The sequence below is a fragment of the Mustela putorius genome, unplaced genomic scaffold, assembly GCF_011764305.1.
Source record: "Mustela putorius furo isolate JIRA1106 unplaced genomic scaffold, ASM1176430v1.1 tig00000997_pilon_pilon_pilon, whole genome shotgun sequence".
Taxonomy (NCBI): Eukaryota; Metazoa; Chordata; class Mammalia; order Carnivora; family Mustelidae; genus Mustela; species Mustela putorius.
Window position 1 is genome coordinate 6,112,266 of NW_025421527.1, and position 27,853 is coordinate 6,140,118.

Genomic DNA, 27,853 nt, shown 5'->3' on the forward strand with positions numbered 1-27,853 from the left:
AGAAGGCATCCGAGTGATAATGGGCGAAGCAGCAGGTTAGGGAAAGAGGGCAGTGGTTTTCGGTCACAATTACTGCTATACCCCCAGCTCCTGGAGGGCCGCCTGATTGCACGGCGGCCCTCTGTCCTGTGTGTCAGATACCTGAGTCGGGGAAAGCGTTAAACTGAGAAATGTGCAAGGCGGGTCCAAGTAGGACACAGTACCGTGCCTGCTGAGTGCTTACTGTGTCCTTGGCACTGTCCTGCACATATTCAACGCGCTACTTCGTAACCTCACAGCTCCGCTCTGCGCTGGACTCTCCATCACTCCCGTCCACGGAAAGGGAGAGCGGGACACAGCGGGCAGCGGCTAAGTCACTTGCACCCGCATCCTAGAACCGCTAAGACGGAGCGCCAAGCTCCCAGGCCAGGCCGGGGACTGTGCGCGGACCCTGTGCGGGGCGAGACGAGGCTTCCGCCCACCGCGGTGACCCTGGGGTGCACCTGTCTTCAGGTGGGCCCCTCCGCCCGCTGCACGGCCACGGCGCCGCACGACTTCTCCGCGGCCGCGCGGGCACGCCGCGGTGCTCCGGGAGCCCAGGCTCTCGGGGGTCTAAGCCCCGCTCTCTCCCTGACGCGCCGTCGACCTGCACGAGTTACTCCACGTCCCGGAGCCGCTCCCTGAGCTCGGGGTTCGGGCCGCGGCGGGAACCGAGCGTGGGGACTTCCGGGCGCGTCGCGGGGTCTGCGCCCCGGGGGGTGGGGGTGGACGGTGCCCCCCGCCGGGCCCTGCCCGCTCCGCCGGCTCTGCGGGGCCGGATCCCGCCGTCACGGCGCCGGCGCGGCGCTCGCCCCGCGCCCCGCCGGCCCCTCGCGGCCCCCAGGCACCGCCGCAGGCGCGCGGGGCCCCACGCACACCAGGAAGCCGCCGGCCCCGGGCAGGCCACGCCCCGCACAGACCGCGAGCCCCGAGCGCCCGCGACCGCTGCCATCGTCAGATTCCGGGATTCGGTCGCGAGGAGCCACCACCCAGCGCGGAGCCCGGCGCCGCTCGCCAGTCTCCATCTTTGGAGTCGGAAGAATGAGAGCGGGCCGAGGGGGCAGCCGGGTTTGGGGATACTGGGGTACGGCGGCTGCCTGGGGACCAAAACGTCTCTAAGGTAAAGTTGCAGCCTGAAGCGATTTTTTGACCCCCGACACTAAATGGGCTGCTGAAGACCCGGATGTGTCTGGGACTGGCCGAGGTACCCATTAACGCGCCCCCGCTAGACCATCCCCCTCCTCCGCTTAGGATTGGGTACTCCGTACGCTAATCATCCCTGCTCCAGCCACTCACTCTTCAAGGGTGGGGTGTAGTCCCGGCACCCCCTTTTCTATTGGTGTGGCCGAGCAGAGGAGGGCGGGGAGGCCGGCTGGGGTCGCCCAATGGGCGTCGTGGCGTGTGGGGAAGGCGGAGCCGAGGCGCTTGGCAGCTGCCCAATCAGCGTCCTTGTTTGTGTGGTGCCGCCGCCGGTGCAGCCGCCGCCGCCGCCGCCGCCGCCGCCGCCGCCGCCGCCGCCGCCGCCGCCGCTGCCCCCCGTCTGTACCGCAGTGTCTGCTCCGCCCGCCCGCCCTGGTCCGGCCCGCCCCCTCCCCCACCCCCGCCCCCGGTCCCGTCGGCGGGGCCCGGAACCCACTGTGCCGTCGCCTCCCTTTTTCGACGCCTCCGCCGCCGCCTGAGGAGGCGAGCTCGCCGGGAGTTACCCCGCCACCGCCAGGTGAGGAGCTTTGGCCTAGGCCCGCCTGGCCGCCCGCCCGCCCGGGGGCGGCGAGCCGCGAGGACCGGGGGAGCCGGGCGGCGGGCGGCGGCGGCGGCGGCGGCGGCGGCGGCGGCGGCGGCGGTGGGGGAAGGGAAAGGTGGCGGGCGGGGGAGGGGAAGCGCCCGCGAGCCGACGCCCGCCCGCGCGCCCCCGCGCCCCCGCCTCGCGTCCCCCTCCCCCGCCCGGCCCCGCGCGCCCCCGCCCCGCGCTCCCCTCACCTCGTCCCCTCCCCCGCCCCGCGCGCGCTCCCCGGCCTTCGCCTTCGGCCTCGCGCGCCCCCGCCTCGCGTCCCTCGGCTCCCGCCGCTCTGACTCTTTCTTCCTCCCGCGCGCCCCGTTTCCCCCGCCGTCCCCGCTCCGCTCCCTGCCTCCCGCCCGCCGCGCTCCGCTCCGCTCCGCTCCAGCGCCCCCCGCCGGCTCGCTCCGGCCCCGGGGGTGCCCTCGGGGGGCCGGGGCCGCCCCGCGCGCGCAGTCCGGGCCCCGCCGGCCGCCGGGACGCGCGGGCGTCGCTCGGGGGAGGGAGCGCGGCGGGCTTGTCTTTATGTCGCGGACGGGGTCGGGCGCGCAGAGCCGGGCCCCCTCCTCCGCCGCGCCGCCGCCGGAGCGGGCACCGCTCTCCGCCCGGGTGGGGCTCCGCTTCCGAGCGACCCCGGCGCCGCTGTCCTCGCCGGGGCCTCTGGGGCGCGCCGGGGGCCGACGCAGCCGGGGCTGGCCGTTCGCGGACCGGAGCGGGACTTGGAGGACTTTCTGCCGCTCTGCTCGCCGGGACGCCGAGGAGCGGCCGCTCCTGTGGGTGCCGTTGGCCCCCGGGAAGGCTCGCCTCTCCGGACTCTTCCCCCGCAGCCGCGCCGCGTCCGCTCGGGGCTGGCGCTGGGGGGGGGGGGCGGGCGGCTGGCGCGGGGGGGGGCGGGGGCGGCCCGGGGGGGGGGGCCCGTGCGCGGAGGCCCAGCCGGCCTCGGCCGCGTCTCCTGCTGTCATCGGGGAGGCAGGTCGCCGGCCCCGAGCGACTTTCCCCGTTTCCCACCAGGGGCTGTTTGCCGGGCTTTTGTGTGCGCGTCAGAGCTGGGGAAGGGCGCGGGGCCTTCGGGCCCGACTGCAGCCCCCGGGGGCTCGCGGGTCCTGTCGAAGAGCTGATGCTTTTGGGTGTGGAAACATTCTTCTATATAAAAGTGCAGTTTGGGGGTAGGTAGTGCGCGCGTGTGATTCCAAGCGCGGTGTTCCCTCTCGCTTCTCCGGCTGTCCAGTCTCGCCTCCCGCTTGCCGGTTTCGGATCGTTTCTGGCAGCAGCGTGCGTGCATGTTGCACGTGAAGCAAACTTTGGCTTTTTCTGGGATGCACTGACCTGCACTGCGGGTTGAAGTCTGACTCGTGCTCTGGTGTCAGAGCGACCTTTCTGTCTGTGCGTGAGGGCTGAGGAGGCTGCTTCCGGAGCTAGTGAGGTTGGGGCCGTGGAGGCCTCCGCGTGTTTTAGGGAAGGCCCGCATCGGTCGGTGACTGCTCTCTAGTCTGTGTTTGGGGATAGACTGGGTCCGGGGTAGTCGGCCTTGGGCTGTTTAAACAGGTAGGTTGTATGAGGAATGAGTTCGGAGGAGTGCTGGTTTGGCAGCGCCGCCGTCCATTTTTAGAGGCAGACCGTGGTTTTAGTCTTGGGGCAGTTGTAGTCATCGTGGTGAGGAATGAAGCAGATAAATATTCATCAGGAATCCGAAGACCAGACCTGTAGGCCGAGTGACCCAGTTGGAAAGGAGGTGAGGCTTATGGACTTTTGTCCTGCTTATTCCTTACTTGAAAACACTTTCGGTGGAGTGAGAGGGATCCGTAGCTGACAGCAGCATCCATCTTCAGGACGCTGTGGTTTGCCTCCTCTGACTGTGATGTCTGCTAACTTCCGGCTTAGGGGCAGGCCCGAAAGGGGCTGCACAGACTCCGCGTCGGTGCTTGGCGCGGAACAGTGTTCACCAGGGTCCCTGATCAGCTCCTCTCGGCTCTGTTCTGGCTGTGACCTTTCCTGCTGTGTTCAGTAGAAGGCCATGGGTTTTGGGAGGGAGGATGCAAAAATTTTTTCTGAACCTCATAGTCTTTTTTTTTTTTTTTATTTTTTTTTTAGATTTTATTTATTTATCTGTTGGAAAGCACAAGCAGGCAGAGAGGCAGGCAGAGGCAGAGAGAGAAGCAGGCTCCCCGCCGAGCAAGGAGCCCGATGCAGGACTCCATCCCAGGACTCCTGGGATCATGACCCCAGCTGAAGGCAGCGGCAGTGGCTCAACCAGGGACGTCACCCAGGCGTCCCTGAACCTCATAGTCTTAAAGATATTCAAAAGGCTGTGTGCTGTCCCCCTTCCTCTTTCTTTTTTGGACAAATGTTTCCAATCCCCCCAACACACATACTTGTTTTTTTATTTTTCTTTCTTTCTTTCTTTCTTTTTTTTTTTTTTCTTCTTCTTTTCCTGGCTGGGTCTGGCCAGACCTTCAGGTTGGATTTTGGTTACAGAATAGCATAGTGGGGGTGGGAGGAGGGTGTCACTGTGTCAATAATGGTATCCTTTTTTAAAGATTTAATTTATTTATTTGTCAGAGAGAGCGAGTGCACAAGCAAGGGGAGAGGCTGGCAGAGGCAGGCAGAGGGAGAAGCAGGCTCCCCACTGCACAGGGAGCCTGATGTGGGACTTGATCCCAGGGCCCTGGGATCATGACCCGAGCTGAAGGCAGGCGCTAAACAGACTGAGCCATTCAGGAGTCCCTCAGTAATAGTACCCTTATGGAATGCTGGGACCTCTGGATTCATCCTGGCTTTAAGCTAGGATGTTGTTGTAAACAGCAGGCCTCTTGCTTCAGTCTACTGTTTGTTTTTTCCTTCCTTATCTTCCCGTCCACCAAGCTGGAGATGCGTGTATAGGGGAACAGCAGTTGTGCTGTCATGGTTTCTAGACTGGAGTATATTCCATGTCAGCCAACCCACTGGGATAAACACATTAACAAGCGGCCCCTCTGCACTCAGAATACTGTGTCGTTTGATTGATTAAAACAACTGCTTGAGAAAGCATAAGATTTGAGCCTTCACGAGGACCAAGGAATTTCCTTTCCTAGACCTTTTATGGTATTTAAAGTGGTGTATCATTACATATCAAAGCACAATAGCCAGGCATTTTCTGAAGCAGTTTGGAGGGGAGGGGGAAAAGACCCACCCAGATTGACTATAAATCAGGCCTGATGTAAAGCTGTCCATTTTCTTGCTCAGGAAAAGATCTAACCTATCAGACAATGACACACAAAGTTGCAGTTCCCCTGCATTGGCTAAGCTTGGGAAAAGATGCATAAGGAAGTTCAGTTTTGTTTTGTTTTAAGATTTTTTTCTTTCTTTATCTGACAGAGATCACAAGTAGGCAGAGAGGCAGGCAGAGAGAGAGGAGGAAGCAGGCTCCCTGCAGAGCAGAGAGCCCGATGTGGGGCTCCATCCCAGGACCCTGAGATCATGACCTGAGCCGAAGGCAGAGGCTTAACCTACTGAGCCACCCAGGTGCCCCGGAAGTTCAGTTTTTGTTGAAAAGGCGTGCCTTTTAAGGAGAAATCGTCTGTTAGCTGTATAGGTTGGTTTATCCTCAGTAACCCTGTGACACTTTCTGTAGGTACTGGTTGGGGATCTTGGTGGCTCCTGAGTCCATGGAACAGAGACTCCTGGACTTGTGTAGTAACGTTGAAGAAAATAGATTGGATTTGAAATGCTCCCTCTTCCTGTTCCATTTTTCCCTCTCAGGGATATTTGAAATATTCCTGTGTATTTTTTTTTTTTTAAAGATTTTATTTATTTATTTGAGAGAGAGAGAGACAGTGAGAGAGAGCATGAGCGAGGAGAAGGTCAGAGGGAGAAGCAGACTCCCCATGGAGCTGGGAGCCCGATGTGGGATTCGATCCTGGGACTCCGGGATCATGACCTGAGCCGAAGGCAGTCGTCCAACCAACTGAGCCACCCAGGCATCCCTATTCCTGTGTATTTTTGAGTTCACTTAGTAGGAAAGGAGTGACCCAGGGTCGTTAAAGAGCTTAAGTTGTCTACTTCTTAGATGGTGTCTCCCTCAAAATCCTCTAATCTTTGTTGTTGCCTTTAAATTGCCACTAACTGGCAAAAAGCCATCAGGAGTTTTGGGTTAAAGTACCAAAAGCAACAGATGAATAAGAACACATATTTTGTTACTCCTGAGGTATGAGACTGGTCAAATCCTAGACCGCAAAGTTACAGTAACTGCAAAAACTTCTTTGACAACATATAAGCTTTTAGTTGTTAATACTGACTGGTAAAGTATTAAGAAAAGTGACAATACTTCCACATTCCTGAACCATTCTCTTTTTGCTTTTCACATCTGAGAGGTACACATTTTCTAAGTAATTCAGGTTATCATTACTTGAAGCTGAAAGTCATGGATTAAGCCTACTGATCAAAGCTTTCTTGGGCTTGTCTCATTTGGGGGGGAAGGTGAAATTTTTAATCACCCAAAATATAGGCTGGAATGTCAGTGGGATTTAGATTAGACATCAGAATTAATAAATTCCCATTATAGTTGTGAGGGATTAGGAAATCTTAACCAGAGAGTTTGTACATCTCTTACCTAGAAAATATTTACAGAGTTAGCTTTTTGAGAGTATTTAAGCTCCAACTTCTGGGGAGAGAGGTTGTAGGGCTAGTAAGTGGCATATTGGAATAGTAGAACACAGGCATAGGGAATTTAGAAATCCCGAGTAAAATCCTAGTTTTGCCATTTATTAGCTGTATGATTTTGGATAAGCCTTCCCCCCCCCCCCCCCCCCCCCCATGCTACCTAAGGCTCCTAATTTTAAAATTCCCATCTCTTTCAGAATAAAAGTCTGTTCCTACAGTGGCCTGTAGGGTCTTGCATGCTCTGCAGTTCCCCACCACCTTCTCTGTCGATCATCTTCCTTCCTCTTGCTCACTCCTTTCCAGCCAGCCACCTTGACTTGTTTCTTTCTTTTTTAAAGATTTTACTTATTTATTTGACAGAGAAAGAGAGATTACAAGTAGGCAGAGAGGCAGGCAGAGAGAAAGGGGGAAGGTGGCTCCCCGCTGAGCAGAGAGCCCGATGTGGGGCTCCATCCCAGGACCCTGAGATCATTGACCTGAGCTGAAGGCAGAGGCTTTAACCCACTGAGCCGCCCAGATGCCCCAGCCTTGACTTGTTTCTTGAATACACCAGTCACACTCTTTATCTTAGGACCTTTGCACTAGCTATTCCTTATAGTGGGAAATAGCTAGTTTTTATCACAGAGATAATAAAAATGACTAATTTTCTTCCTTCAAGTCTTTGCTTAAATATGTTACCATTTCAGTGAGATCTCTTAAAATTGTACCTTCAGTTCCCACCTCTCACTCCTGATTTTTCCATGCCCTATTGTCTTTTTTTACAGTGCTTATAATTTTTTTTAAAGATTTTATTTATTTATCGGGGGGGGGGCGGAGAGCGAGCACAGACAGACAGAATGGCAGGCAGAGGCAGAGGGAGAAGCAGGCTCCCTGCCGAGCAAGGAGCCCGATGTGGGACTCGATCCCAGGACGCTGGGATCATGACCTGAGCCGAAGGCAGCTGCTTAACCAACTGAGCCACCCAGGCGTCCCTACAGTGCTTATAATTTTATAACATGTTTATTTGTTATATTTATTGCTTTTTAAATTTCAATTAGCAGACATATATTTATTAACATTTATTGCTTTTTTAATTTCAATTAGCAGACATCTAGTACAGTGTTAGTTTCAGATGTGGAGTTCAGTAATTTCTGAGCTGCATGAGTGGTACCCAGTGCCCATCACATCGTGTGCCTTCTTTAATGCCTCACCCCCTCACCTCTCCCGCAGCAGCCCTCCGTTTGTTTCCTATAGGTAAGAGTCTCTCATGGTTTGTCTCCCTCTCTGATGACTTCCCATTCAGTTCCCCTCTCCCCTGTGATCCTCTCCCCTGTCTCTTGTGTGAAACTGTATGATAATTGTCTTTCTCTGATTGACTTTTATAACCTTTCTTAAAAAGTTTATTTATTTAAGTAATTTCTATACCCGGTGTGGGGCTCGAACTCATGACCTGAGACCAAGAGTTGCATGCTCCTCCAACTGGGCCAGCCAGGTGCCCCCCCCCCTTTTTTACGTTTATTGCATGTTGGTTCCCCTCCTGTGATACAGGGTCTACAAAGCATGGATTTATTTTGGTGTTTTAACGTTTTAACGTTAATAATAAATATTTGTTGATCAAATAAGAATAATAACTGTTTTCCTAATCTTGTGATTGTTTATAACAAAAGTATGAAATGTGATTAGCATAATATGGGATTTTAAAGTGTAGACTTTGAAGCATCATACAAATAATGATGATAAAATTATTGCCTTCCCATTGAAATGGTAAATAACACTTGATTATTCAAAAAAAAAAAAAAAAACCCTTCATGTATTCACATAGATTATCACATTTCTCCTAAACTCCAGCCTCTTGTTTCCAGTTTTCTACTGTGTGCTGGACATACCCACTTCTGTATTCCATTGGTACCTCACACTCGGTTTTCACCCTCAGCTCCCCTTCTGTGATTCATTGAGTCACCTAAGCCAGAAATGGGAGCACCATCAACAGATTTCTCTTCTCTATCACTTTCTAAATATTTCTCAGCCAGTACCTCTGTCTCTGTCTCTCTTGCTGGTCTCCTGCTTCAGGCCTACAGCTCTTAAACTTGGAAGGTTGCCGGGATCTCTTATAGTTCTTTTTGTTTTTAGTTTTGTTGCCTTTTAAACTCTCAGTTCTGTTGGCTCAAAATGGTCGAGAGATATAGGATTATTCTCTTGGCCTTTCTCAATACTTTTGAATAGTTTCCAGTTGTTTAAAGGTGAAATTTAAACTTTGCCTAATATTCAGGCCTTGTCATCCTGGCCTTTGCCTTTCTATCTGGCCTTACATTTCTCCCTTACAGTTTATTATGAGCACATACAGTTCCAGTTCCTAGATCAGCTTCCCAAGTGTCACCTCAAATGCTACTTTCTGGGAAGCCTTCTCCTGATTTTCCCAGAGAGACCTCGCTTTGCTTTCTTCTTTGATCTCACTCTGTAAATATTGTCTGTCTTCCCTCAATGGTCTGTAAACATCCTGAAAGATACCATGTGTTTTTACTGTTGTGTGTCCGGTGCCTAGCATGGTACCTGTCATCTGAAAAGTATTAAAGATACGAATATGAGAAAGTGTTGCGTACATTCAGAAGTCACCCCTTTTGTTTTGTTCCGGTGCAGAAGAACAAGGTTGGAGTTCTCGCTCTGCCATTCATCATCGGTGTGACCTTGGCATAGTCCTTTGAAGCCTTCACACCACAGTTCCCTCACCTTAGAAATGGGGATCAAGAGCTGCTTTATCTCTTTTGCTAGATTTCAGAATGAGTCAGATGAGACTACACATAAAGGTGCTTTACAAACTGTACAGCACTGTACAGTTGTTATGTGCTAACACAAGCTGAGCTTTCCTCATAACTTTTTTCTTGTTCATGTTGAAATGCGGCCCCCTCTTTTTTTAATCAGTGAAGCCATAAATACTCTACTGCAACATGTATTCTGTTCATAGCCATTTTCATCAGTATGTGTGATGTACTCCTGTATGTCACTGTAAGTGTGGAGGATTTAAAGACTTTCCCAGTATCCTAGTGGATAAAAAAGGTTGTAAAATCCTCGGAAGTTACTCTTCTCAAGGAGTGTCTCAGTCATGAGTTCTGTAATCTTTTCTCAGATTTTTAAAAAACATTTTACTTATTTGGGAGAGAGCAAGCAAGCATGAGCTGGTGGGGAGGGAAAGGAGCAGAGGGAGAGGGAGAAGCGGACTCCCCACTGAGCAGCGAGCCCTACCTGGGGTTCAATCCCAGGACCCCGAGACCATGACCTGAGCTGAGGCAGGCACTTCACCCACTGAGCCACCCAGGCGCCCCCTCAGATTTTTTTTTTTTTATTGCGCTTTTGCAACTTTGAGAACATAAAAGAAATTTATTAAATGAAACAAGATGGGATTGGGAGGGAGACAAACCATAAGTGACTCTTAATCTCACAAAACAAACTGAGGGTTGCTGGGGGGAGGCGGGTTGGGAGAAGGGGGGTGGGGTTATGGACATTGGGGAGGGTATGTGCTTTGGTGCGTGCTGTGAAGTGTGTAAACCTGGTGATTCACAGACCTGTACCCCTGGGGATAAAAATATATGTTTATAAAAAATAAAAAATTTTTAAAAAAGGAATTTATTTATTATTTAAGATTTGTTTATTTGAGAGAGAGAAAGCATGTGTACAAGTAGGAGGGCCAGAAAGAGAGAGAAGCTGAAGCAGACTCTGTGCTGAGTGTGGAGCCCAGCACAGGGCTTGATCTCATGACCCTGAGATCGGGACCCTGAGATCACAAACTGAGCCGAAACTAGGAATTGGATGCTTAACCAACTGCACCACCCAGGTGCCCCTTAAAGGGAATTTTTTAATGTATATATTTAATATGTAATCATATTATAGATGAGACAACCCAATTCCTAGAGGTAGTGTCATTTTGCTGGAATCCAGTATGTAACAACTCTGCCTGACCTCAAGAGTTGTGGTCTTAAATTCTTCCAACATTTCTTGCAGAGGGTTTTTTTTTTTTTTTTAAGACTTTATTTATCCATTTGATAGAGATCACAGGTAGGCAGAGAGGAAGAAACAGGCTCCCTGCTGAGCAGAGAGCCGGATGCGGAGCTCGATCCCAGGACCCTGGGACCCTGACCCAAGCCAAAGGCAGAGGCCTTAGTCCAGTGAGCCACCCAGGCACCCCTTGTAGAGGACTTTCTAAAAATTTATTTATTTATCTAACAGAGACACAGCAGAGAGGGAACACAGGCATGGGGAGTGGGAGAAGGAGAAGCAGGTTTCCGGATGAGCAGGGAGCCTGATGTGGGGCTCGATCCCAGGACCCTGGGACCATGACCTGAGCCAAAGGCAGACACTTAACCACTGAGACACCCAGGTGCCTCTTCTTGTAGAGTTTTGTTTTGCCCTAAAAAAGCAAAAAACAACCAGACAAAAAATGCAATAGTATTAATAGGTTTTTGTTTTTGTTTTTAAGATTCTATTTATTTGACAGAACACAGGCAGGAGGAGTGGCAGGCAGAGGGAGAAGCAGGCTCCCCCCATGGAGCAGGGAGCCTGATGTGGGTCTCAGGCCCAGGACACTCAGATCATGATGACCTGAGCCAAAGGCAGTCGCCCAACTAGCTGAGCCACCCAGGTGCCCATAAATGGGTCTTATGTGAAAAAAGTTATGTGGTCACATAGTGGTCTGAAAAATTCTGAGTTCAATTAAGGCAGATTTCTTTAGGGCATGACTTCTCAGAGCCTTGTGTGAGTAAATATACAGTGTACGTTGGGAGTGGTCAGAGAATGGCTAGAGTGTGTAGAGGTTCTCCTAGTTACTTGGCCATGAAAGAGCTTCTTAAGGTATTAGTGATCTCAGTGCTTGGAGAATACTGCACTTTGCTATTCTGCTTTCTTCTTTGAGTTTGAAAGTTTTTTAAGGGTTGTTACTCTGGAGTGAGGGAATTGATTGCTTTTGTGTGCTAGTTTTCCAGAGACCTGGGATGGTGGCATTAAGCTAGATATTTTTTAGAAAACTCACTGGTATGGAGGCTGCCATTTTTTCCCCCGTGAATCTTCTAAGGCAAATGGTACAGCTTGGCCCTCACTAGAAGTGAATTCGCAGGAGGGTAACTGAGCTGCTGCGCCTGCGCCCACCCCGGCCCCATCTTTAATCTAATGTGCTAGAAGCAAGAGAGTAAGGTTGCAACTTTGTAAGTAAACAGAAACCTTGGAGCCACAATCAAGAAGCCCTTCCTTTCCTGGAGATGTTAGTACCACGGTAGGGAATTTGTATAGCCCATCATTGGACTGTGAGGCGTGCAGAGGGACCAGGGAGGGGCTCAGAGAGAGGAGGAGACCTATCCTTGGTTTCCAGTCCTTTGAAAGTGATATGTTGGTCTTGAAATTATTATTATTTTTTTAAGATTTTTATTTATTTATTTATTTGACAGACAGAAATCACAAGTAGGCAGAGAGGCAGGCAGAGAGAGGAGGAAGCAGGCTCCCCGCTGAGCAGAGAGCCCGAATGCTGGCCTCCATCCCAGGACCCTGAGATCATGACCCAAGCCGAAGGCAGAGGCTTTAACCCACTGAGCCACCCAGGCGCCCTGGTCTTGAAATCAAAAACAAAACAAAACTTGGAGAAATTGTTGTTTGAAGGCATAAAGGTTACCTGAATGGTGTTCACCTCCGAATTTCAAGCTTTCATCTCAAAGTTTGAGCTACCAGTGAAAATACTGAAAATGTTTCCCTAATGGGATAATACTTTTTGGAGGGAGGGGCAGTTTTCTAATCATTCTTTAACATTTATGGCTAGGTTGATACATTGCTATCAAAAAGCTTGAAGTAATTGGTATTGTGTATTCCTACTTCCCTGGACAGGTTGGCTAGAAGACCTTATATTCTCTTTTCTGGAAATTTGATGTGAGTAGCACGGCATCTTGCCATATACTAGATTTTGGCTTCTAATAAGTGTCCATGAATAAATTGGTATGGTACTCTGATACTCTTCTTTTCTTATTTTATAATTCAGGTAGTAAAGAATGCCCAGTTCCTCAGCTGAGTGCATTTTAAATGTGAAAGTTCTTTCTTTCTTTCTTTTTTAAGATTTTTATTTATTTATTTGACAGACAGAGATCACAGGTAGGCAGAGAGGCAGGGAGAGGGGAACGGAAGCAGGCTCCCTGCTGAGCAGAGACCTCCCCCCCCAACTTGGTACTCGAGCCCAGGACCCTGGGATCATGACCTGAGCCGAAGGCAGAGGCTTTAACCCACTGAGCCACCCAGGCGTCCCCCCCCTTTTTTTTTTTTTAAAGATTTTATTTATTTATTTATTTGACAGAGATCACAAGCAGGCAGAGAGGCAGGCAGAGAGAGTGGGACGGAAGCAGGCTCCCCGCTTAGCAGAGAGCCGGATGCGGGGCTCGATCTCAGGATCCTGGGACCATGACCTCAGCCAAAGGCAGATGCTTAACCCACTGAGCCACCCAGGCGCCCCATCTGTTGTTTTAGCCACATTTTATCTTTTTATCTGTCAGTGGATACTTGGGTTGTTTCTCCCTCTTGGCTGTTGTGATTAATGCTGCTGTGAACATCCGTATATAGGTACCTGTTTAAGTTGATGCTTTCAGTTCTTTTGGGTGTGTACCTGGAGCTGGAATTGCTGAATCATAGGACTTCTGGATTTCATTTTTTGAGGAATCACGATACTGTTTTCTATAGGGACTGTATTATTTGTATTCCCACCAGTAGTGCACAAGGAGTCCCAACTGCTCTGTGTCCTTACCAATACTTTATTTTGTTTTTATAAAGCTGTCCAAATTGGTGAGAAGTGGTATCTCATTGTGGTTTTGATTCGTACTTCTCTAATGATGAGTGACTTTGAGCATCTTTTCATGTGCTTATTGGTCATTTGTATATCTTCTTTGGAGAAGTGTCTATTCAAGTCCATTCCTTTTTTTTTTTTAATATATTTTTTTTATTTACACTTATTTTTAAGTACTCTCTGCATCCAACATGGGGCTCAAACTCATGACCCCAAGATCAAGAATCTCATGCTTTGGGGCACCTGAGTGGCCAGCCGGTTAAATGTCTGCCTTCAGCTCAGTCATCTCCGTGTCTTGGGATGGAGCCCCACGTCGGGCTTCCCACTCAGTGAGGTGTCTGCTTCTCTCTCTCTCTCTTCCTCCCCTTCCTTCTGCTTCTTCCCTCATGTTCTCTTTCTCAAATAAATAAATAAACTCTTAAAAAAAAAAAAAAGAATCTCATGCTCTTCTGACTGACCCAGCCAATGACCCTCCCCCCAACAACCCCCTCCCATCTTTATTTGGGTTTTTTGTTGTTGAGTGGTAGGAGTTCTGTATATGTCTTGGAAATATTTTGCAAATATTTTCTTGCAAATATTTTCTCCGATTTTGTGGGTTGCCGTTTTTACTTTGTTGATAGTGTCCATTGATCCCAGAAGTTCTTACATATTTTTAAGATTTTATTAATATTCTGGGGGGGGAGAGAGAGACCCAAGAGTGCATGCGAGAGGGAGCAAGCACAGGCAGGGGAAAGGGCAGAGGGAGGGGGAGAAGAGGTCTCCCCACTGAGCAGGGGGCCAGACTCAGGGCTCAATTCTGGGACCCTGGAATCATGACCCAGGCTGAAGGCAGACGCTTAACTGACTGAGTCACCCAGGTGTTCTGTGCAGAAGTTTTAAATTTTGGTAAGATTCAGTTTATTATTTCATTTGTTGCCTGTGTTTTGGTGTCGTAGTCAAGGACTTGTTGTTGGGGCACCTGGCTGGCTTAGTTAGTGGAGCATGGGACTCTTGAACTTGGGATTTTTCAGTTCAAGTCCCATGTTGGGATAGAGATTATATAATAGTAAAAATCTTTTAGGGGTGCCTACCCTCAGCAGGGAGTCTGCTTCTTCCTCTCCATCTGCCCCTCTCCACGCTCATGTGCATGCCCGGTGTGCATGCTCTCTCTCTCTCAAATAAATACAGTGTTTAAGGAAAAAAATAGGAGCGCCTGGGTGGCTTGGTTGGTTGAGCATCTGACTTGGTTTCAGCTCAGGTCATGATCTCAGGGTGGATGGCTCTGCACTGGGTAGGGAGTCTGGAGAGAAAGAATCTCAAGCCAACTCTGGCTTGAGATACTTTCTCTCCCTCTGCCCCTCCCCCTGCTCTTGCTTTTGTGTGTGTGCACACTCTCTAAAAATAAAATCTTTTTTAAAAAGGAGGTTTTTTTGTTTTTGTTTTTGTTTTTTTTAAAGAAAATTGTTTCCAAATCCGGAGTCACAAAGCTTTTTATCCCCCCCCCCCTTTTTTTTTTTCTCAAAGAGTTTTATAGTTTTGGTTCTTACATTTAGGTCTTTGGATCCATTTTAGTTATTTTTGTGTGCTGGGTGCCTGGGTGGCTCAGTGGGTTAAGCCGCTGCCTTCGGCTCAGGTCATGATCTCAGGGTCCTGGGATCGAGTCCCGCATCGGGCTCTCTGCTCAGCAGGGAGCCTGCTTCCTCCTCTCTCTCTCTGCCTGCCTCTCTGCCTACTTTTGATCTCTGTCTGTCAAATAAATAAATAAAATCTTTAAAAAAAAATTGTGTGTGTGCTGTAAGTGTCCAGTTTCATTCTTGTGCATGTGGTGTAACCCATTCTTCCAGCAGGTTTTAAAGTAAGGATGTGTGATTCCTCTGTCTGTTCTTTTTCAGAACTGTTTGGCTCTTTGGGATCCCTCTGAATTTTAGGTTGGGTTTTTCTGTTCACATGCTTTTTTATATCGGACCAAAGAATATAAAACTAAACTGAATGAGACCCTATTATTATAATATGGTAGCTGATTCCTGTCATTGAGTTTTGAATTGACTTTTAGCTCCCTGGATCACGGGTGTTTGTTTGTTTGTTTGTTTGTTTTAAAGGTTATTTGTTTATTAATTTGTCAGAGTGAGCACAGGCAGACAGAGTGGCAGACAGAGAAGCAGGCTCCTGCGAGCAAGGAGCCCGATGTAGGATTTGATCCCAGGATGCTGGGATCATGACCTGAGCCGAAGGCAGCGGCTTAATCAACTGAGCCACCCAGGCGTTCCTGTTTTGTTTTTTTATTGTGTTAGAAGCAAGGTTATTCCAAATACTTTTGCTCTTATAGGTGAATTGAATTATTTTGTTATCATTGAAACTTTTTTTTTTTTTTTAATTTTTAAAAGTTTAGTTCAGGGGTGCCTGAACTAAACAGGGTGCCTGAACTAGTTCAGGGGTGGCTCAGTGGTTAAACCTCTGCCTTCGGCTCAGGTCATGATCTTAGGCTGCTGGGATCAAGCCCAGCATTGGGCTCTCTGCTCCGTAGGGAGTCTCTGCCTGCCTCTCTGCCTACTTGTGATCTCTTTCTCTGTGTGTGTGTTGAATAAATAAATTAAATATTTTTAAAAAGTCTTTAAAAAAAAAAAAAACCTGGGGCACCTGGGTGGCTCAGTGGGTTAAAGCCTCTGCCTTTAGCTCAGGTCATGACCTCAGGGTCCTGGGATCGAGTCCCACATCAGGCTCTCTGCTCAGTGGAGAGCTTGCTTCCTCCCCTCTCTCTCTGCCTGCCTCTCTGCCTACTTGTGTTCTCTCTCTCTGTCAAATAAATAAATAAAATCTTAAAACAAACCCCAAAACCCAACAACTTAATTTAGGAATGTTGGCTACCCAGTTCATGAAATCAGATTATGTCAGAAAATCCAAGGCCTTTATCAGTATATGGAGCTATCTTTCCAGGTCATTAAGTATAGACCTCACATGGTTTTCTCTGTCCTATTTTGCTTCAGTTTAGGAAAATGACAGTTAATCACTCTAATAAAGAGGAACCTTTGGGGGGGGAAAGGAGAAAGAAAACTTGGTTTTCTTCTCTTCTTCAGCCTGTCAGAGCTTTGTAACCATTTAAATTCATTGGTTATGGAGAACTGAAAAGCCCTGATCATTTATATATTCACAAAATGTTTGTTGTACACCTACTGTGGAAAAGACCTAAATGTAGGTGTTGTAGAATATATAAAGATAAATGACACAACCTCATTGTTGTGGATCTATAGCCCAGAAGGGAAAATCTATATTAAAATAATGACAGTAGTTGACAGAGAGTATTTATAAATTAAGTAACCAACATTAAAAGTGCCTTTTAAGTAGGAACAGTGCCTTTATTCACCACTTTTTGCTACTTAGGTCTAAGTGTGAGATAGGCTTACCAAATCCTGAAAATGCTGCTTTCAAAATCTCTCAATTTCTGCCTATCCCTGTTGCTTTAGTTTTAGCTGTTATGATTGCTTGCCCATATTCATTTACTACTTTGGATATAATTTTTTAAGATTTTATTTATTTATTTGAAAGAGAGAGCATGAGCCAGGCAGAGGGACAGACGGAGAGAGAGTAGCAGACTCTGGGCAGGGAGCCCAGACCTGTGGGACCACGACCTGAGCTGAAGGCAGATGTTTAACTGACTGAGCCACCCAGGTGCTTCTACCTTGGATGTGTTTTTATTTTTTATTTTTTATTTTCTTTTAAGATTTTATTTATTTATTTGACAGACAGAGATCACAAGTAGGCAGAGAGGTAGGAGAGAGAAAGGGGGAAGCCGACTCCTCGCCGGGCAGAGAGCCCGATGCGGGGCTCGATCCCAGGACCCAAGACCATGACTCAAGCCAAAGGCAGAGGCCTAACCCACTGAGCCACCCAGGCGCCCCTGGATGTGTTTTTAACGATAACTAACACTAAGCACTTCACAATAGTTAGCTTGTTTAATCCTCACAGTACTCTAAAGGTAGATGCTGTTATTCCATTTTTCAAATGAAAAAAAGGGAGGTGGGGAGAATTTCAGTGATTTGCCTAAGACCACAAACGGAAGTAGAGGAACTCGAGGATGGAGTGAGGAAGTCTGACTCTTTGGCTCAAACTCTTGAACATTATGCTATATTCTTCTTACCTGTGTGTTTGGACGTGCACACATAGAAATGTTACATGCATGTATGTCATTTTTTGGTGTCTGTAATGTTTCTTTGTAGGATATGCTTTAATTTACTTAATCTGTTCCCTCTGAGGAATGTTTAGGATATTTCCAGTTTTGTTTTTTAAGTTTTTATTTATTTATTTGAGAGAGGGAGAGCACACACACACAGAAGGAAGAAGGAGCGGACTCCCCCCTGAGCAGTGGGCCTGATGTGGGATCTATCCCAGGACCCCAGGATCATGACATGAGTCCAAGGGAGATGCGTAACCCATTGAGCCACCCAGGTGCCCAGAATGTTTCCAGTTTGTGTGTGTGTGTGTGTGTGTGTGTGTGTGTACACGCATGCTCTCTCATAACCAGGGTTCCAGTGAAACATCTTACATGCATTTATACAGTGTAGTTTATCTGTAAGTAAAATTCCTAGAAATGTAATTACTGGATCAAGGTGTATTCACATATAGAATTTTGTTAGATATTATTATTCTACAGAAATTTGTACCAATTTACATTCACACCAACAGGCTGTGAGTTTCTAAAACAATCCAGTTTTTTTTTTTTTTTTAAAGATTTTATTTATTTATTTGAGAGAGAGGAGGTGAGAGAGAGCATGAGCGAGGAGAAGGTCAGAGGGAGAAGCAGACTCCCTGTGAAGCCGGGAGCCCAATGCGGGACTTGATCCCGGGACTCCAGGATCATGACCTGAGCCAAAAGGAGTCGTCCAACCAACTGAGCCACCCAGGCATCTCAACAATCCAGTTTAAACTGATGAAAGTCGTGTGGCTGCGCAGTGATGAGGCCTGTCTTCGGGTACTTTTGGGAATACTTATGTACCTTATTAGCATTTGTTTTCTTACAAGTAGTTGTCTTTGAATTTTAATTATTGGCCATGTGACTGTAGCCAGTGGTTGAAAAGCAGAATAGGCATTTTAAGAGAAAAATGTTCAAGTTTGAAATGTCCCTCAAACCTCTCAATTGTCAATCTAAATGTAAAACTTTTGATAAATTGATTTTTTTGTCACCACAGTCTTTAAATCAGAACAACTATAGGAGTCGGGAGCAGCATGTACAGTTCCCGGTTGACTGCTCACATGGCAACTTCTTACTGAGTTGTTGTTGAACTTCCAGTAGGCGGAGGCAAGAGACTCAAACCCTGCTCTGTCAGCAGCAGGGTACTGTTTTCAGGAAATGAGGGTGTTCAGATGGGTAAGACCGAATGCCTAACACAGCTTAGACTGCCTTTCTGACTAGTTTTCCTGCCGAGTGGGTCGCTTGTCTTCCTCATTCTGTTTTTGTGCTTTTAGGGTGAAGGTGATTTGTTTTATTTAATAGATTTAAATTTTGTGTAGTGAACTTAGAGCTTACTAGCAGGCCTTAATAGGGTCAGAGTAGAGGGTTACCTTTGTTGGTACCACGGTCCCACGTTCTTTATTTTATCCCATATCCAGGGTCTTCTGTCAAGAGTAAAATGAGAGGCACCTGGGTGACTCAGTGTGTTAAGCCTCTGCCTTTGGCTCAGGTCGTGGTCTCAGGGTCCTGGGATCGAGCCCCGCATTGGGCTCTCTGCTAAGTGGGGAGCCTGCTTCTCCCTCTCTCTCTCTGCCTGCCTCTCTGTCTACTTGTGATCTCTCTCTGTCACATCAATAAATAAAATCTTTAAAAAAAAAAAGTAAAATGAAATTTAGTTTTCATAAACATTCTTATGGAATGACAGGAAATTTGAGTAATTCAAGGGCATGATGTGTGATTGAAGTTACCATCTCCTTTGAAATTAAAAGAACATTAGAGATTTTCTTCCTTTTTTAAAAAATTTTATTTATTTGACAGACAGAGATCACAAGTAGGGAGAGAGGCAGGAAGAGAGAGAGGAGGAAGCAGGCTCCCCGCCGAGCAGAGAGCCCGATGCGGGGCTCGATCCCAGGACCTTGGGATCATGACCTGAGCCGAAGGCAGAGGCTTTAACCCACTGAGCCACCCAGGCGTCCCTGTACAGTTTTAAGTGGTTGAAAAAGTCAAAAGAAGGATATTTCACTATAAGCAGAAATTATATAAAATTCAGATCTTAGTAGCCATAAATAAAGTTTCATTGGAAATAATCACACTTTTTACATATTGTGTATGGCTGCTTTCACACTGCTCCAGTGTCATAGTAGTCACAACAAAGATAATGCCCCCAAAGACTAAAATAGTTACTATCTGGCATTTATTTATTTATTTATTTAAAATATTTTATTTATTTATTTGACAGACAGAGATCACAAGTAGGCAGAGAGGCAGGAAGAGAGAGAGAGAGGAGGAAGCAGGCTCCCCTCAGAGCAGAGAGCCCAATGCGGGACTTGATTCCAGGACCCTGAGATCTTGACCTGAGCCGAAGGCAGAGGCTGTAACCCACTAAGCCACCCAGGCGCCCTACTATCTGGCCTTTATACAGAAAAGGCCAATCCATGGTGTAGATAGATAAATTCCAGTTCTAGATTAATAGTGGTATAACTGGGCAAATGGGCTATTATTTGGTAAATATTTATGATAATTTTGAGGAAGTTATCCCCGGATTGTGTTTTTTGAAATGATGTTTTGTTCAGAGGAAAATCGGTCAGCCAGAAATTGACTTTCATGGAAGTTTCAAAATGACTACTCAGGGGCATCTGGGTGGTTAAGTGGGTTAAGTGTCCAACCCTTGATTGCAGCTGAGGTCGTGATATCAGGGTCATAGTATTGAGTTGCACATCGGTCTCTATGGTGGGCAGGGAGCTGCTTAAGAGTCTCTCCCTCTGCTGCCTACCCCCTTTGCATGCTTATGTGTATGTATATGTGCACGCTCTCTCAAATAAATAAAATCTTTTGAAAATAATAGTAATAAAATGGCTATCCAGGAGTAATCCCATCTTGTTGGATAAATCCAAATCTAATGTATTTTCCCCTTTGACTCCCTCTTTAACTTGCTTGTTATTAAAGTTCCTGATTCTAGTTTAACCTTGGTTATTTGACAGTTTTAAATACCTACGGGGGGGGGGGGGCGCCTGGGTGGCTCAGTGGGTTAAGCCGCTGCCTTCGGCTCAGGTCATGATCCTGATCAGGGTCCTGGGATCGAGTACCACATCGGGCTCTCTGCTCAGCAGGGAGCCTGCTTCCTCCTCTCTCTCTGCCTACCTCTCTGTCTACTTGTGATCTCTCTCTCTCTGTCAAATAAATAAATAAATAAATCTTTAAGAAACATATAATAAATAAATAAATGAATGAATACCGGAGCTGCATGATTTTTGGTAGCTTAATGTTTCTTCTTTCCAACAACTTTTAGCATACCAGCAGCGTTTTAGAGGAATGTAATCTTTAAATATGGAAACAAACAAAGTCGCTAGAGTAAGAGGAACTTTCCCAGCAGTCCTTTTAGTTTGAAGATGGATTAAACTCTGGCCCAGTGTTTAGCCTTGGGAACTTAGCACCGTATAGCAGAAGTGGTGATCTGAATCCATTACAGTATGGTTGGTATTTTTTAAAGACAGTGCTGGATGCTTGTAGGAGAAATTTTTCTCAAGACTTCCACTTCACAACAACATGATGTAATTTTGATTATTTGTAGAAGAATATTGGTTTTATTCAGTATTTCCTTGAGAAGCACTAATCTTTCCCTTGCACTCCACTGGGGAGTCTGAAACAGCACCAAAGGTCAAATTAGTTCTATTTCAGGTGAGTGTCTTTTGTTCACATTCTCTCCAGGCTGCGTAAGATTATTCTGTTTTCATCATATTAGAAGAAATGGGAAAGGCAAAATTGGATGATTTGAGTGTTCTCCATCTTTTCTTTCTTATGAAAAGTGCTTTAAGAGAAATTTAGTTTTCAGAGCCATAGCCACAGTATTTTTTTTTTTTAAGATTTTATTTATTTATTTGACAGACAGAGATCCCAAATAGGCAGAGAGACCCACAGAGAGAGGAAGGGAAGCAGGCTCCCTCCTGAGCAGAGAGCCCGATGGGGGCCTTGATCCCAGGACCCTGGGACCATGAGCTGAGCCGAAGGCAGAGACTTTAACCCACTGAGCCACCCAGGCGCCCCTGAGAATCCAGTTCTTGTTGAGTGGTGTTTTTGCTTGAGGATAGGCAACCTTCTTCTTCTTCTTCTTCTTCTTTTTTTTTTTAAGATTTTATTTATTGGTGTGCCTGGGTGGCTTGGTGGGTTAAGCTTCTGCCTTCAGCTCAGGTCATGATCTCAGGGTCCTGGGATCAAGCCCCACATCAGGCTCCCTGCTCAGCAGGGAACCTGCTTCCCCATCGCTGTCTGCCTGCTTCTCTGCCTACGTGTGATCTCTCTCTGTGTCAAATAAATAAAACCTTTAAAAATTTTTATTTTTTGGGTTATTTATTTTTATTATTGGGTTATTATTTATTTTATTTATTGGTGTGTCTGGGTGGTTCAATGGGTTAAAGCCTCTGCCTTCGGCTCAGGTCATGATCTCAGGGTCCTGGAATCAAGCCCCCCATAGGGCTCTCTGCTCAGCAGGGGGCCTGCTTCCCTCTCTCTCTGCCTGCTTCTCTGTCTAGTTGTGATCTCCGTCTGTCAAATAAATAAATAAATCTTTTAAAAATCATTTATTTATTTATTTGTCCGGGAGGGGGTGGCAGGCATAGGGAGAAGCAGGCTGTCCTCTGAACCAAGGAGCCTGATGTGGAATTCGATCCCAGGACCCTGGAATTATGACCTGAACGGAAGGTAGATGCTTAACCAATATGTTCATGCCTGATCTCTTTCATGCTTTTAGAGATTTTCTTGTTAGAGGGATTTTTGAAGAGCCTATTTGTTTTGTTTTGTTTTCTAAGATTTTATATACTTGAGAGAGAAAGAGAGAGCATAAGGGCAAAGGGAGAGGGAGAAGCAGATTCCCTGCTGAGCAGGGAGCCTGACTCAGCCGGCTCCCAGGATCCCAAAGTCAGGACTTAAGCTGAAGGCAGATACTTAACCGATTGAACCACCCAGGCGCCCCTTGAAGAGCCTTTCTTAACTTCCAAAGTCAAAAGTATGAAAATCTCTGTGAATAGGATACATGACCCCTTACCTCAGATGTGATTATCAATCTTAGCCTCTTTTTCTTTTTTGTTTTAAATTTTTAAGGTTTATTTATTTTACAGAGAGTGAGCCCCCGTGGGGTGGGGGTGGAAGCAGAGACTGCACCAAGCTCCAAGCAGGGCTTGATCTCATGACCCTTGAGATCTTTTTTTTTTTTTTAAAGATTTAATTTATTTATTTGACAGAGAGAGATCACAAGTAGGCAGAGAGGCAGGCAGAGAGAGAGAGAGGGAAGCAGGCTCCCTGCTGAGCAGAGAACCCGATGCGGGGCTCGATCCCAGGACCCTGAGATCATGACCTGAGCCGAAGGCAGAAGCTTAACCCTCTGAACGAACCACCCAGGCGCCCGACCCTTGAGATCTTGACCTGAGCTGCAAAAGTTGGACACTTAATGGACTAAACCAGCCAGGCCCCCCAATCTTAGAAAGATTCTTAGGTAAAAAGGAATGGGTGACTTTTGCTGTGTGGCTAAAGGAGGGACCCGGATACTGTCAGCTTTCTTGATTCTTTTTTTTTTTTTTTAAGATTTTATTTATTTATTTGACAGAGATCATAAGTAGGCAGAGAGGCAGGCAGAGAGAAAGGGGGAAGCAGGCCCCCTGCTGAGCAGAGGGCCCGATGCGGGGCTCGATCCCAGGACCCTGAGATCATGACCTGAGCCGAAGGCAGCGGCCCAACCCACTGAGCCACCCAGGCGCCCAGCGTTCTTGATTCTAAGGGTAAATCATTGCATCATCAGGAAACATTGAGTGACTTGTCTTCTTGCCCCTCAGATGTTTTGGTTCTGTACCTTTTGCACTAGATTTGTAACAGCGCTGAGGCAAGGAAATTACTACTGATCTCTTGTGTATCAGTTTGTGTTTTTGGTGAACTTTCCCCTCTCCCCTTAGGTGTAATACACATACAGAAAAAGTTTTATAAGACAGAGATACAGAAGATCACCTCTACCCCGAAGCTTTCTCAGGCTCCCGTCTAGCCACTATCCCTCCCTTCCCCGCCCCGAGAGGCGGCCACTGTTCCTCTGCTAGCGGTGTTCAGCTCCAGAACTCCACGGTGCTGAACCCCTGTTGGCGGTGTTAAGTACAGTGGTTTTCGGCAGGGAGGATTTGGCCCCCCTACAGCGGACGTTTGGCTGTGTAGGGGGTATTTTTGGTTCTCAGAAGTGGAGGTAGTGGTGCTGGCATCTAGCATGTGGGCCTGCTCGGTGCCCTCCCATGTACGGGACAGCTTCCCACAGCAAAGAACTGTCTGGCTCCAAGCGTCCGTATTCCTGAGGCTGAGAAACATTCTTCTAATATCCAGGACCTACTGAAGTGATGCTGGCAGTGACACATTCATTCAGTTGTTGAAAACCTATTCTGGGGGCACCTGGGTGGTTCAGTGGTTTGAGCACCTGATCTCAGGGTGTTGAGATCAAACCCTGAGTCGGGCCCACCCTCATAGGACATCTGCTCGAGGATTCTCTTCTCCCTCCGCTGCTTCCCCCCACACTCTCTAAAATATAAACAGATCTTTTTTAAAAAGGAAAGAAAGAAAACCTATTCTGCATTTTTTTTTTTTTAAGATTTTATTTATTTATTTGACAGACAGAGATCACAGGTAGGCAGAGAGCCTGATTCGGGACGATCCCAGAACCCTGGGATCATGACCTGAGCTGAAGGCAAAGGCTTTAATCCACTGAGCCACCCAGGCGCCCCAAACCTATTCTGCTTTTGAAACTTTTGTCATTAAGCAAGAATCCTTACTTATGTGGAAAAAAATCATTATTTACAAGGAACCCTTCGGGATAAACTGCTTTATTTTTTACAGATTTATTCATTTATTAGAGAGCGAGAATGTGAGCACAGATGTCGAGAGAGAATCTCAAGGAGACCTCACTGAGTGTAGCGCAGGCCCCGGTCGTGCAGCACTGAGTGTAGCGCAGGCCCCGGTCGTGCAACACTGCGGTCATGACCGGAGCCTGACCCCAAAATTGGAAGCTTAACTGGCTGAACCACCCAGGCATCCTGAGGGTAAACTTCCTTTTTAAAATTTACTTATTTCTTTTTAAAAGATTTTATTTATTTATTTTAGAGAGAGAGACCTCAAGGGGCATAGGGGAGGGGCAGAGGGAGAAGCAGGCTCTACACTGAGCAGGGAGCCCGATGTGGGACTCGATCAGAGGACTCTGGATCATGACCTGAGCCAAAGGCAGATGCTTAATCGACTGTGCCACCGAGGTGTCCCAAACATAAACTTCTTAAGGTGAATATTTACTGCCACATAAAATGATAAGCCTCTTTCTTGATCACTTAAGATACCAGATCCTACCAACAGTCCCAGATCTTTGTCCCTGTATTCAAGAGAAGTGACACCTTTTTTCCTGTAGTCTCCCTGTATCTGTTAATGCTGATAGGCAAATCTTAGCTAGTAGACTGTCAGAAGCTCCCCCTGGGTGAGATCCAAACCAGGCAAGTGCTCCCATTTGGACTGTGTTTAGGTATAATTTCATAATACTTAGTCCACTTTTGCATGAATATGTTCTTCCTTCTCTCTGTCAAATAAATATATATTTTTTTAAAGATTAAAATTTTAAAATATATTTTTAAAATATTTTATTTATTTATTTGACAGACAGAGATCACAAGAAGGCAGAGAGGCAGGCAGAGAGAGAGGGGGAAACAGGCTCCCTGCTGAGCAGAGAGCCCGATGCGGGGCTTGATCCCGGGACCCTGAGATCATGACCTGTGTTGAAAGCAGAGGCTTTAACCCACTGAGCTACCCACTTGCCCTGATTTTCCTGTTTCTGTTTCCTGGGGGTGGGCAGAGGAATTCCCTAGTACCATTGGAAAAATTAAGCCAGCCTTCTAGAAAAGAATGGTCTAAAAATATCTCATGCTACATAAAGGATGAAATACTTGATGTAATTTACTTCCTGTATTTCTATTTGGTAGTTAAGTTATTGATAGTAGGGTGTGACAATAGCTTTTTATACTTATTTGCAATATGTGAATCAGTAGAGATTTGTTTTTGTTTTTTGGTTTTGTTTTGTTTTAACCTCTACAGTAATCTTACTTCCTGTAAACCAGAAGGGGCGAACACCTTCAGGAATCCTGCTCTGAGAAAAACAGTACTTCCTAACCCAAATGCTGCGTCGGGACAGGGAGTCTTGTTCTCCTTTCCTCTTCCAACTGTGTAAGACTCAGTCCATTTTCTGCTTTATAAGGTACCATCCTTAGTCTTTACTTGGTTTTAACCAACATTTTTATAAGTACATTCTCCCAGTTAGTGGTGGACACTTCACTATCAATCAGTTGGTCAATCACTAATTTCTAACTCCCACATAATTGAGGACTGACTTTTCCCCTTTTAAACAGAAATTATTCTGATTTTTAAATTTTTAAAAAGATTTTATTTGCGAGAGTGTGTGTGTGTGTGTGTGCACACAAGTGTGGGAGGAGCAGAGAGAGAAGGAGAAGCAGTTCCCCGCTGAACAGGGAGCCCAGTGCAGGGCTGGATCCCAGGACCCTGAGACCACAACCTGACCTGAAGTCAGATGCTTAACTGACTGAGCTACCCAGGCACCCTGAAATTATTCTGTTTTAGTTAATGAGTATAAATCACATATTTCTAGAGACAAACCATACATTATTTTGGAAGTAATTCCCCAGTTCATGTATTAAGCTTTGCAAAAGCAAAATGGTCTTTGTAGGGGTGGTGGGTTTTTGTTTGTTTGTTTTTTTGTAGTATTGCTTGATTGTATTGTGTACGCTCTCTAAATAATGTGGAGAAGAACTCCTCTGTCCTAAGAATTACCTTCTTTTGACTAATCGAGCTTTTCTACATTTAATGAAAAAGGTGGATCTTTTTTTTTTTTTTTAAGATTTTGTTTATTTATTTGACACAGAGAGATCACAAGTAGGCAGAGGCAGGCAGAGAGAGAAGGGGAAGCAGGCTCCCCAATGAGCAGAGAGCCTGATGCGGGGCTCAATCCCAAGACCCTGAGACCATGACCCAAGCCGAAGTCAGTGGCTTAACCACTGAGCCACCCAGGCACCCTTAAAGTTGGCTTTTTAAAAAATAAATTTTATTTTTCAACCTTAATGGTTCTAATTTTGATCCTCTTCTCTGAGCCTGGGGATTTATGTTAAAATTGGCACTAAAAATTTGGCAGGTTATTATAAAATTTTTGAAGAACAAAGAGGGGGACTATATAACTTTTGCAAATTTGTTCCTGTTATTGGTTAAGTTTTTTTTTTTTTTTTAAGTGTTTGTACAAAGTTAATGCTTCTTTTGTAGGAGTACCTTCAACTTTTTAGTTGTATTTAATTTGAAGTCTTGTTTCCTGAGTCTGGATGGATAATTGCTTTTTTTTTTTTTTTTTTTTTTTAAAGATTTTATTTATTCATTTGACAGAGAGAAATCACAAGTAGATGGAGAGGCAGGCAGAGAGAGAGAGAGAGAGAGGGAAGCAGGCTCCCTGCTGAGCAGAGAGCCCGATGCGGGACTCGATCACAGGACCCTGAGATCATGACCTGAGCCGAAGGCAGCGGCTTAACCCACTGAGCCACCCAGGCGCCCGGATAATTGCTTCTTTCCTCATCGTGGAATTTTATGAATTGACCTTACTGGTTATTTATTTATCAGATCTCCTTTTTCCTCATCTAGATTGTATGTCCTTCTTAGCCTTTCCAGAGAAGCCCTGAATCAAACCTTCTGTGAGTGGAAATCATATGTGCCTGCCAAAGAGTTTGTATTTTTTACCTCAGTTGTATTCAGCTAATCCTGTGGCTTAGAGTGGAGATCAGTGAGGCACACATAGGGAATTGGGCTCTTGAGTATTGGCCGAGAAGTGCTCACGTCGTCATGGTGTACTGGAATGAGTATGGCTTTGGAGCCAGCATCTACTGTTGTTAGGTGAATGAATGATTTCATTCAAATTTCTTAATTTCAGCAAATTAATTTCCATATCTGTAAAATAGGAAGAGAACCCTATCTTCTTGGTTTGTGGTATGGACGAAATAAACATTTAGTGCATTAAAATGCTCAGTGACTGTTAGATCTTTTATTTTTCTGAAAGAATTTGATGTTCTTCAGAGCATCACAGTTTGGATAACAGTTACCAAGAGGTTTTTGTTTTTAAGATTTTATTTATTTATTTGACAGATCACAAGCAGGCAGAGAGGCAGGCAGAGAGAGAGGAAGGGAAGCAGGCTCCCCGCTGAGCAGAGAGCCCGATGCGGGGCTCGATCCCAGGACTCTGGGATCATGACCTGAGCTGAAGGCAGAGGCTTTAACTCACTGACCACCCAGGTGCCCACTAAGAGGTATTTTAAATACAGTTTTCAGCTTACACAATAAGTACCTTTGGTTTTGGATGATCATAATCAGCTGAAAAGATCTGGGGTGTTGGCTGCCAAGTTGTTCTTAATTTTTCAGGACCCTGAAGAAAAATACCTGTTGG

The 27,853-nt window shown here is 46.7% G+C and overlaps 1 protein-coding gene across 8 annotated transcripts in view; it reads left to right on the forward strand.

Moving 5' to 3' along the window:
* Positions 1-962: 962 nt before the first annotated feature.
* GATAD2B (GATA zinc finger domain containing 2B) overlaps positions 963-27,853 on the forward strand; it is a 92,526-nt gene continuing 65,635 nt past the window's right edge. For 3 of the 8 annotated variants that reach the window (XR_006608597.1, XR_006608599.1, XR_006608598.1), the window contains exon 1: positions 1,596-1,735. The gene's annotated coding sequence lies outside the window, so the exon portion shown is untranslated. Of the gene's footprint in view, positions 1,139-1,594; positions 1,736-2,729; positions 3,525-27,853 lie in introns of those variants that run through there. The other 5 variants (XR_006608601.1, XR_006608602.1, XM_045086915.1 and 2 more) reach the window with 5 other exon arrangements.